Source organism: Cryptotermes secundus, unplaced genomic scaffold (genome assembly GCF_002891405.2).
Source record: "Cryptotermes secundus unplaced genomic scaffold, Csec_1.0 scaffold2111, whole genome shotgun sequence".
Lineage (NCBI taxonomy): Eukaryota > Metazoa > Arthropoda > Insecta > Blattodea > Kalotermitidae > Cryptotermes > Cryptotermes secundus.
Window position 1 is genome coordinate 19,236 of NW_019743190.1, and position 10,419 is coordinate 29,654.

The following is a 10,419-nucleotide window of genomic DNA, read 5'->3' on the forward strand; positions in this document are numbered from 1 at the left end:
TATGCTGCCTCCTTGTATTTCCTGACGGTAGCGTTCCTCTCGAGGTCCAGGATCCCCGTTCCATCCCATTTCACAGAATGGTCCTCCTCGTAGGCGTGTTGGGCCAATCTTGACTTATCCAGAAGGCCCTCCTTGAACGTGTGCTTGTGCTCACGAAGTCTCACTGCCAGTGGTCTTCCAGTCTCCCCGATGTAATATCTGCCACACTCACAAGGGATACTGTAAATACAATGTGAGGTATGCTGAGGTTCTCCTTTTGGAGTGGTCTTGACAAACATACTCTTGAGAGTATGTTTTGTTTGAAAAATGGTTTTGATCTTGAACCGTTCAGCTGTATAGGATACATAAGAACCTTCCTTACCTTTTAATTCTTTCCCAATTTTTTTCCTTTTTATCTCCATTTTACTCACCTGAGGACGGTAGCAGATCCAGCTTCCGAAACGTCGTGATTCAACTGACTGGGACGATGGATACAGTCCAGAATTTTAGTTTTAATATCTATTCTCCATCGTCGGGATCCTTTAGCTCTTATTGTGATTCTTTTATGTAGGTGGATGAAAGTCGAGGGCAGATATGTTCAAATCACATCAAACTTGGAATGAAGTTGTGTGCTGTAGATGTACAGGGTGTTCACGGCTCTGCACTTCACTGCAACTGGCATGCTGCCGGCTGCAAAGCGCACTAAAATTTCGCCAATAACAATTGGAATGAAGGGAAGTTCTTACCTTTGTTCGCAGATCACAGGACGTGTTGAAAATGCTGTCCCTCTACACATAGACAGAAGACTGGCAGAAGAGGTTCTGATTTACCCTCTGGAGATGCTGTGCAGGAATATTTGAAATTTCCTTATGAACGTTTTCTTTCAGTCCTTCCGTTCAAGGGTAATTGCTATAAACTTTGTCCTTCAAACGACCCCAGAAGAAAAAATGAGAATGATTAAGATCAGGTGAATGTGCTGGCCAAATATCAGTGCTGATAGTTCTGTCCCTGAAGACATTGGACAGAGCCTGCATAGACGTATGTTCAGTGTGTGTGATAGCTGAGTCTTGCCACAAAGTCTGTCTTCTTATGTTAACTCTGAAAAGAACTGGCCAAGAATATCTCTCATAATTAATTGTTTTGTTAAAAGTCACAATTTCAGAAATCCTTCCTGCACTTATAGCACACAAGACACCAACTCTCACTGTGTGGAGCGAGGCCTCATGTGGATCCTGTGAATTCCAGTAGTGATTATTTTGCATATTTATGTATCCTTGCAAGTGTAACCTTGCTTCATCAGAGAGAAATGTAAACTGTTGATCAGTCTCGCCTCAGTGACAGACTGTAGAAACAAGCTGCAAAAATGAAGACTGCTAGCTGAATCGTGCAGCTCCAAGTTGTGGATTGCTGTTGTTTTATAAGGTGTAAGCTTCGTGCACTAGACTTTGATACTCCTGTCTCTTGAGCTGGACGTTTATGTTCAAGTTTGGCCCCCATGTCACTTAACTTCTCGGTAAGCACTCGATGCTTATGTTTTGTTTTCATGTCTATTAAGAGTCCTGTTGCTCTAAGTTTGTTCTCCAAAAAATGAATTGTTTGTCTTCTGGGAACTCTTTCATCACAAAATTTTTGCTGACACTTTCCAGCAGATCTGTATTTCACATAGGTGTCATGTAGAAATATGCGTGCCACACTGCTGACTGACTGTTAACTGGGAACAAATGGCTGATGGCACAGATGACTACTGCCAACTGCTTGCAAATCATAAAAACACTCCCATAAATGAACTGCACTGCCTGCCATGTAACATACCGTATTTACGCATGTATAGGCCGCACATTTTTTGCCAGAGATTCAAGAGGAAAACTGGGGTGCGGCTTATATTCGAAATATTCGAAATCACACTTCATTTAAAAAAATTATATTCATAATTAGTAATACAGGGTGTTCAAAGATCGAGGAAACCGGGGCAGCAGCGTAGAGCAGATGGAACGTTTCTCCGCGACTACTGTGCCCCTCCCTGCTAGCGAGAGTGCAGTCGTGTCGCTGATACCCTTACATCAGTTTCTGTACATGCACACATTTATAAGAATACTGTAAAAAGATAACACAAACTTACCATGCTTTATAACAGGTGCTGAAGGTGACCCCCTTCTGCTTACAAACATGCTTCGCATCGCATGAATAAATTATGCGACACTTTCTGAAGTTGGTCCACGGTAATTGAACCATATTACTGTTCATCACTTGACTTGTTACTGTCGATGTCGCTCTCGCTCGAAGTTTCGCTGTCAGATGATGTCAGCCATACAGCGTCATCTTCAGTTGGAAATGGATGTGGCTTTAAAACTTTTGGAAACCATTTCTTCTGGTATGGTGTTCCATGCAGCCACAATCCACTCACACATTTGACTTAATGAAGGTTTCTTCAATCGTCCAGTCGGCATCATCTCCGTGGAACCGCATCTCCAGTCCCGGTAAAAGCGCCACAAATGAGACTTGAAAGGACGGTTTATTGACACGTCAGGTGGTTGTAACATGCCAGTCATCCCCCCTGGTATCACAACCATATCACTTTTCTCCTGCCTCATCTTCACTTTCACATTTTCAGTTAAATGGCTTCGAAAACTGTCAACCACTAACATTGACCGCTGACGTAAAAGTGCGCCTGGGCGCCGAAACCACACTGATTTCAACCAATCCAGATAGAGCTCTTCTGTCATCCATCCTTTTTCTTGAACTCTCACCAAAATTCCCGGTGGAAGCTTTTCTTTCGGCAATGTTTTGCGTTTGAAGATTACAAATGGTGGTAGTTTGTTTCCATCAGCAGTGATACCAAGCATTACGGTACACCACTGCTTTTCTGCTCCTGCAGTCCGCACATGCACTGTTTTTTCGCCTGCTTTGTTCACTGTACTTTCACCCGGCATTTCAAAGAACACAGGAGTTTCATCAACATTTCCAATAGCTCCCATGGTGTAGTTGTGCGTCTTTCTTAATTTCAGGACATGTTTTTGAAATGCAAGCAGTTTCTCCTGGTATGTGTCGGGAAGGCGCTGCGCTATTGACGTCCGTCGCCGAATTACAAGATCATGTCGGGCCATAAAGCGCCTTGCCCATCCATAACTTCCCTTAAATTCATTACGAGGAATTTTCATTCTGTCCGCTATTTTGAGGCCTTCAAATTGAATAATTTCCACAGACACTGAAAATCCATCCGCCCGTCTATTATGCACATATTGCAAAAGTTTATTTTCAAGTTCTGGAAATTTAGCTTTCTTTCCGCGGAAAGATTGTCGATTTTGTGACGTTTTTTCAAGGGCATCTTTCGTTAGTATCCATCTTCGCACATTTTTTTCGTCAACGTCGAATTTTCTCCCTGCTGCTCGATTTCCGTGTTCTTGTGCGTAACGCACCACTTGAAGTTTAAATTTAGACGTATAACCTGCTCTTACTCGACCCATGTTTCACTCAGAACTAACCAGGCAAGTCAAGTAAAGGCGAAAAGGTTATAACTCTCCCCCGCAATGCCTTTGTTCCGAGCGGTACCGTTATTTTCGCTAGTTGCGAACTTATTAATGTTAAACGTTGCCAAATTTTGGAATAATTTCTACTCCTGAAATAATATTCCAAGAAAATTATTTTTTCTATAATTTACGTCTGAAAATTGTGCTGCGGCCTATACACGCACGCGGCCTATACATGCGTAAATACGGTACTTTCCCCTTTGTGTCTTTCGAAGGTTTACTTGACTTCCCTCAACCTAAGGCNTACACACACGCGGCCTATACATGCGTAAATACAGTAATACTGTGTAGAGGTCTGCAAGTTAATTATATTCTTTCATTCCAAACGTTTTCTGCCATCAAGCATGCTGAGTTATTGGCAGAAATCACATGCTTTACAACTGGATATGCACCAGCAGCGGTGAGATGCAGAGCTGTGTATGTGTCTAGTTACTAAGAATATTATCTGTACATGCAAATCAGTATATCCAGCATGTCCAATCACTGCTGTACCTCCTGCCCCTTTACATGTGGTTGGAATTTGAAAATCATTGGCATGGTTCTTTTTATATTTCTCAGAACTAATTGGTTCAGGTTTAGGTGCTGGCAGATGAGACTCATAAATTTACTGTTTTAGTGCATTTACTACTGCTCGACTGGGGCCAGTGGCCATAGAATAAGACACTGGACCTACCTTGGATCCTGAACAGATATACCAGTTAAATTGTGAGTGGTTCGTTTGTTGTTGGAGTGGAATCAGATTGAGTCTCATGGTACTGTGGCCTCAGATGAGCCTCTTATACCAGCTGCTCATGATAGAAGAGTATGGAGTATTGGCAGAATGATAAATGATAAGGGAAAATTGGTCAGAGAAAACCTACTTTAGTAGGTTGTAAATAAAAATAAAATATTTGTTTCCCCACATTAAGAGGTAAAAATGAATGGTGTTCATCTGTCTAGATTGCCAGAGAACATTGATTTTTGGTAATAGATCTGATTATAGGTAATGGGAGTGCAGACTTCTGTCCTTGTAGTGATTCCAGTGAGACTGGCCACAAGCCAAGCACATAAACATTCTTTCTCTTGTGAATAATTGGAGTAGTTGTACATTGGTGCCACAGCAGATTGCTAATGAGAATGTTTTCAGACTGTGAAGTTTACATGCCATTATTTTGTGCAGAGACCTCTGCACTTTCAGGGTCATGCAGAGGTGAGTTGATGGATGGCAGGCACAGGTTTCCACAAATTGTTAGCAACCTGAATGTCAATAAGACTGCATAGTGTCACTATCCAGGAGACCACATTCCACACCTTCACAATCATGGAAACCTCCTGTTTGGTATGCGTGGTTCTCTGATGTGAATGTCCATAGCTAAAGCACCAGATTGTATAGTCTGTAAAATAGGGTTGTGTGCTGTTATAAACTGTAACTATGTTATTGTTAAGAAAGTGAACTGTTTTATGATCTGCTTGATCTTAGAACATTAAGAGTGATAGCCTAGTAAATATTGCAAAGCATAATAGTTATTTAACCTTTAAGTGCTGAAGTGCCCCATTTGGGCCAGCGGTGAGTATGGTCATCGTGACCAAAGTTCCCCGTTTTGGGCAGTCGGTCATTTAACTCCACTAGTGGAAGCGCACGCACACGCCGCTAGTAGAAGCGCATGCACAGTCCTAAATATTTATTTTTAAATGTAGTAATTACCAGACAGACTTGGGTAAAACCATAATAGAGGAATTAAAATGATACCAAAGTGAACAAGAGCAAAAAAGAATATGCGTATGAGTTATGCCCAGAATCATCCACAAGCCAGTAATTTTATTGCATATTCTGCAGATTAATGTGTTAAAAATATATAGTAAAATTTGATGTACATACCTTTTTTGTTGTTATCTGCTTGATGTATATATAGGCTGAAATGAAATTAAGTATTCGATTTCACCATGAACGCACAGAAAACAGATCACACTTTGTATCTCAGCCACAATACAACTGTATGTTCACACCCATAGAAAGGGCAATAATCTCTTGCAGCTATAACAGAAGGTCTTGGCACTGAAGAAGGGACACCTCTAGCTTTCTCTTGAACAGCCATTCTTTCATTCTTCTGTCCTTTAGTCTAAAGATTCGAAAATCCGAATAGTGTAAGCAGTGCTAGCAGAAGACCAAATGATTTTATTGCTTCTGTCTGTTTTATGACACCAGGGACTGCTAAAATTTGTCAAGTGTTACAAACAGAAGTTAATTTATAATGCAGAACAATTCTGTGAAGAACTGGGAAACCATTTTTGCAGTACGCATTAAAATTAAAAGAAAAAAAATTAAAAATAGAGTATAACTCTTTGTATAAATATTTTCAAATCTTCTGTTATAATATATGACACTATGTTCTTTGCTGATACAAACAAAGTTAATTCCATCCATTTATCATAAAAATTGAGTTAGATACAGCATTTTTAAACACAATGCTTAAGATTGTTTAAGCCCCCTAACAGGAACTGACATTTAAATGCAGAGTAGCAACGGGCATTTAAACACACACCAGCAGTGGCTATTTAAATAAACTCCGGCTAGCTCAAGCTTACCACCATTTCAGAAGGTTAACTGGTCAAAAAATGCTCTACCTTTTATGGAACCCTGAGGTTTTTTACTGTGTTCAGTGATCCTTCTCATGAGCCAGAGCCAGATGAATCCAGTTTACACCCTGATACTCCGCTTTCTTAAGATCCAGTTTAATATTATCTTCCCATTAATTCTTCAGGCTCCCATGTCCTCATCTCTACTTCCTCTGACAAGAATAATGCATGCATAATGATAGCATTGGGGCTGGACAGCCGGGACTTTATTCGCAGTGGGAGCAAAATATTTTTCTTTACTGTGCAGCATGCTTGGTCAGTAGAGTTCGCTTGAGGACTAAAACCACGGAGTTTGTTTTGTTTTGTGCAGCATCCAGACTGGTTCAGCAGCTCAAACATCCTCTTAATCCAATGGGTACCAGGGGCACTTTCCCAAGGGTAAGGCAGCTGAGGGTTGAAGCTGACCTCCATCAAATGCCATAGTGGCGGAGCTGTGCCACCACCCTCCACATACGGCTTCATGGCATGGTGTTTATTTAAGCACATGGATAGATTGATTTTTGTCAGTAATGGTGAGTTAACAGTCAGAAATTGTTTAAAGATCCAATAATAATGTTTATTGTTAATTAAGAAATATAAAAGTCCTTCATTTGAAAATGTGTTTGTGATTTAATTACCTTTACACTATAATAAACACTGAATGTACGGTCCATGAAATGAGAGAGAAAATGTTTCAAATTGTGATTAGAATGTAAACATTAAAATTTGTTTCTTTCATAAAATTAATTTTTGCTACATATTTTTATGAATTTCAAGTTCCTCGCCAGTATTTTTCTTCATTTCTAGGTTTGAGTCACTTTCTAGTGGCTGTTCAGACAATAGGTTTCAGTAGCCTGATGCATCCCTGTGGCCGCTATTGCTGCTCTTATTGTGATCTGTGTTGCTACAGGTATTGCTTTCTGTCTTATCAGATCTGAGTATTGTATATTGAAGTTGTTGCAAAATATCTATATTCTTCTGAATATCAGAAAGTTTAAGTTACGAAAGCCACTGTTCAGAATTATTAGGTTTTTGGACTTCATCCATCATTCGATATTCTAGAAATTCCTTTATTCAGGAAACAGATGTGATCCTGTTGATCTGTCATGGAAACATACTGTACGTGGTTGCACAGTTCTTGTTTTATTCTGAATTGTACTGAACACTATGAGGTTCCTGAGCAAACTAACTATACTTTCAAGCACACAGGTACAGAATGGGATTGCCCAACTCACATTCAACCTGTCAGTTGTTTTTGAGCAACCTGCAAGAGCATCCTTCCAATTCCTAAAATTTGTGTCAACTCTTCCTCCTCTTTAGAAAGAGGTTATGTGAAGCTGTACAGTCTTGGTACTTGACAGCAGCATTAAATGGGACACGCAAGCTTGCTGTAACTCAAGAACATGAACGTGATTTTTTTATAGATTCTGAGGCCCTATACTATAGTGTCCATTTTAACATATTAATGATTATGAGGTTGCCACCCTGCCCCTTACATACAAGGTGGTTCAAATATGACTGGGACTCATTTGTGTGTGAACAAGCCGCACTGCGCAGCAGCTGTGCGATCTTGAGAGAGTGAAGCCACAACCTCCACCCTCCTGTTCAGTCCTGTCTGGGAGTTGTTAGCATGATGAACGAACAGAAGGTACCATGGAGCGTGGAACAATGCATTGTGATCAAATTCCTCGGAGAAAACGTCCCGTCCACTGAAATTCACCACAGACTCCAACAACAGTATGGGGAAGAATGTCTCTCATGGACCCGTGTGTTTGAGTGGTATAAGTGCTTCAGAGAGGACAGAGAGCGTGTGGAGAATGAACTGCATGATCGTTGTACAACCGCTGCTCACCACTTCTCGTGACCGTTGCCTATCTATCTTTATGTTTATTTATTTGTTTATTTATTTATTTGTTTGCCCGCTTCGGTAGAACACTTTTGACTCTTCTCAGGGTTGTGCCACGGTAATAACTGGGGCAACGCGGAGACTGCACATTTAAAACTAGTCCACTGATACAAATAAATACTCTATTTCTGCTTAATCACAATATTGTTTATTTCAGAATCAAACTATAACTTTATCGGAGAGTAGGGAGTAATGTGCCAAAGATTAATCGAGCTAAATAAATACTGTTAAATTTAGATAAACTTAGAGAGAGCAGGTAAATGACGTCTGCCTCTGGTGAATTATAAGTGCCAAGTCCGATACGTCTGTCTCTGATGAATTCTGAACGCCAAGTGCCTCTGCTTCTATTCTGCGGGAGCGTCACTTCATCACCATATAGGATTTGAACCGACGGCCTTTCTCCCAGACAAGAATAGTTTCTAATGGCTGAATTTAACTGCCAATTCATGATACCATCAGTACAAGACAATCACATTACTAACTTTGAGAATGAAGAGATCCAGAGATTTTGAACCCGGGACCCTACATGTGAAAGCACTTATGTCTTAGTTTAGGGCAGACAACAAACATATCCTTCTCATAATTGCCTCGACCCTCTAACGGTCACCCAAGGTCCAGGTAACAAAATAAGTTGTTCCTGTCTAAATGCGAAAAGCATGTCAACTTCTTAATGGATGGGTCTCCCTAATAAATCAGTCACTCTATTGAAATGACTAACGTGGAACACAGTGTCCATTAAAGAATATTAAAAGGTTTGGACGGTTACAATTGGCTGTGAACATCCGTCACTGAGCCAAACGTTGATTGTGCAGACACGCTTATTCTTGAGAATAGGCGCATCACTATCAAGGAACTTGGAGCAATGCTGTCCATCAGTGTTGTTAGTGTAGAAGACATCGTGAAATACCACCTGCACTATCGCAAGGTGAATGTACGGTGGGTACCACACTTTGACAGACGTGAACAAAATGGTGCGCATGCAAGCTGCCAGTTGTCTCCTACAGCAGTTTGAAGGTGATGCATTTTTGAAGTCTATAGTGACCACCGATGAAACGTGGGTGCACTACTTCATTCCCGAGACCCAGCGGTCATCACAAATGGCGGCATACCAGTTCTCCCAAACGCAAGAGAGCGTGGAGGAGCCGTTTAGCAAGAAAAGTGATGGCAACATTCTTCTGGGACTGGCAGGGGGTTATCCATGTAGACTTTCTGACAGATGCTAGAACAGTCAATGCAGCTATTACTCAGACCTCATGGCAACAGACGTGAAGAAAAAGATCCGATCCAAGCGGAAGACAGGTGGAAAGCGGGTAGCCTTCTTTCAAGACAATGCATGCCCCCATATGGCCAAAACAACAATGGAAACCCTCCGGAAATTGGAATGGAACCTTGTGACACATCTGCCGTACAGTCCCGATTTGGCTCCAAGTGATTTCTACCTGTTCGGAAGGCTCAAATCAGACTTTCAAGGCATGTGGTTTGTGAACAATGACGCCGTCATCCATACTGTTCAGGAGTGGATACGCTGCCAACCACAAGCCTTATTTTAAAAAGGGCATCAGGATGCTTCCAGAATGTTGGAAAAAATGTGTTGACTCTGGAGTTGAAGACTGATATGTGCAAGTAAGTGTTTGGCAATTATGTTTTTTAAAAAAAAATCAGTCCCGATCATATTTGAACCACCTTGTATATTTGTGTGTATTACATTCTGTACAATTCTAGTCATTTTATTAAATTTTTATGTGACTGAAGTCCAAAACCAAGTCCCTGAGCTGTTGTACCTGTGTTTTATTCACACTAGAAATGTTAGCTCCATTGGAAATCTAGAAAAGATGTATGTTTCTTGCTACTGCCATTTTTAAGGAGACGTGTGCCAAAGCCCTCTTGTGTTGAGTCTAATGAACATTGTCATCCATCCATTTGTAGCCGTTATTTGTAGATTGTTAAATAAACCAATTAACCATCTCTACGGCGTCTTCGGTAACGAAACACGTTACACTGGTGTCAGAAGTGGGATCAGTAACGCAAAACACGTTACATTGGTGTCAGAAGTGGGATTTGAACTTCAACACGTGACCAACGGGATTTGAACTTACACACGTGACGAACAAGATTCGAACTCAAGACACGTGATAATTTGGTGTCAGAATTTTTACGAACTTAAACACGCCTGACAAGTAATTGAATTATTGTGCATCGAGTATTCGACTGCTACAACATGGACATGGAAAAACTTATGGAACATCTGGAGCAAATGGCGGCCAGACAGGAGGCCAATAGGAGGAAAGACAAAGAGGATTTCCTGGCAAAATTAGACGTCAACCAGAAACAAACCGAAGTCATGCTGACAAAATTAGACGCCTACCAAGAAAAGGCGGAGGCCGATAGGAAGGCCGACAAGGAAGAAATTAA

At 41.0% G+C, this 10,419-nt stretch overlaps 1 long non-coding RNA gene across 2 annotated transcripts in view; it reads left to right on the forward strand.

The window, feature by feature from the left end:
- LOC111874084 overlaps positions 1 to 10,419 on the forward strand; it is a 36,348-nt gene that overhangs the window by 19,120 nt on the left and 6,809 nt on the right. For both annotated transcript variants that reach the window (XR_002844474.2, XR_002844475.2), the window contains 2 exons: positions 6,433 to 6,634; positions 6,909 to 7,011. This is a non-coding gene — a long non-coding RNA (uncharacterized LOC111874084). The remainder of the gene's footprint in view (positions 1 to 6,432; positions 6,635 to 6,908; positions 7,012 to 10,419) is intronic.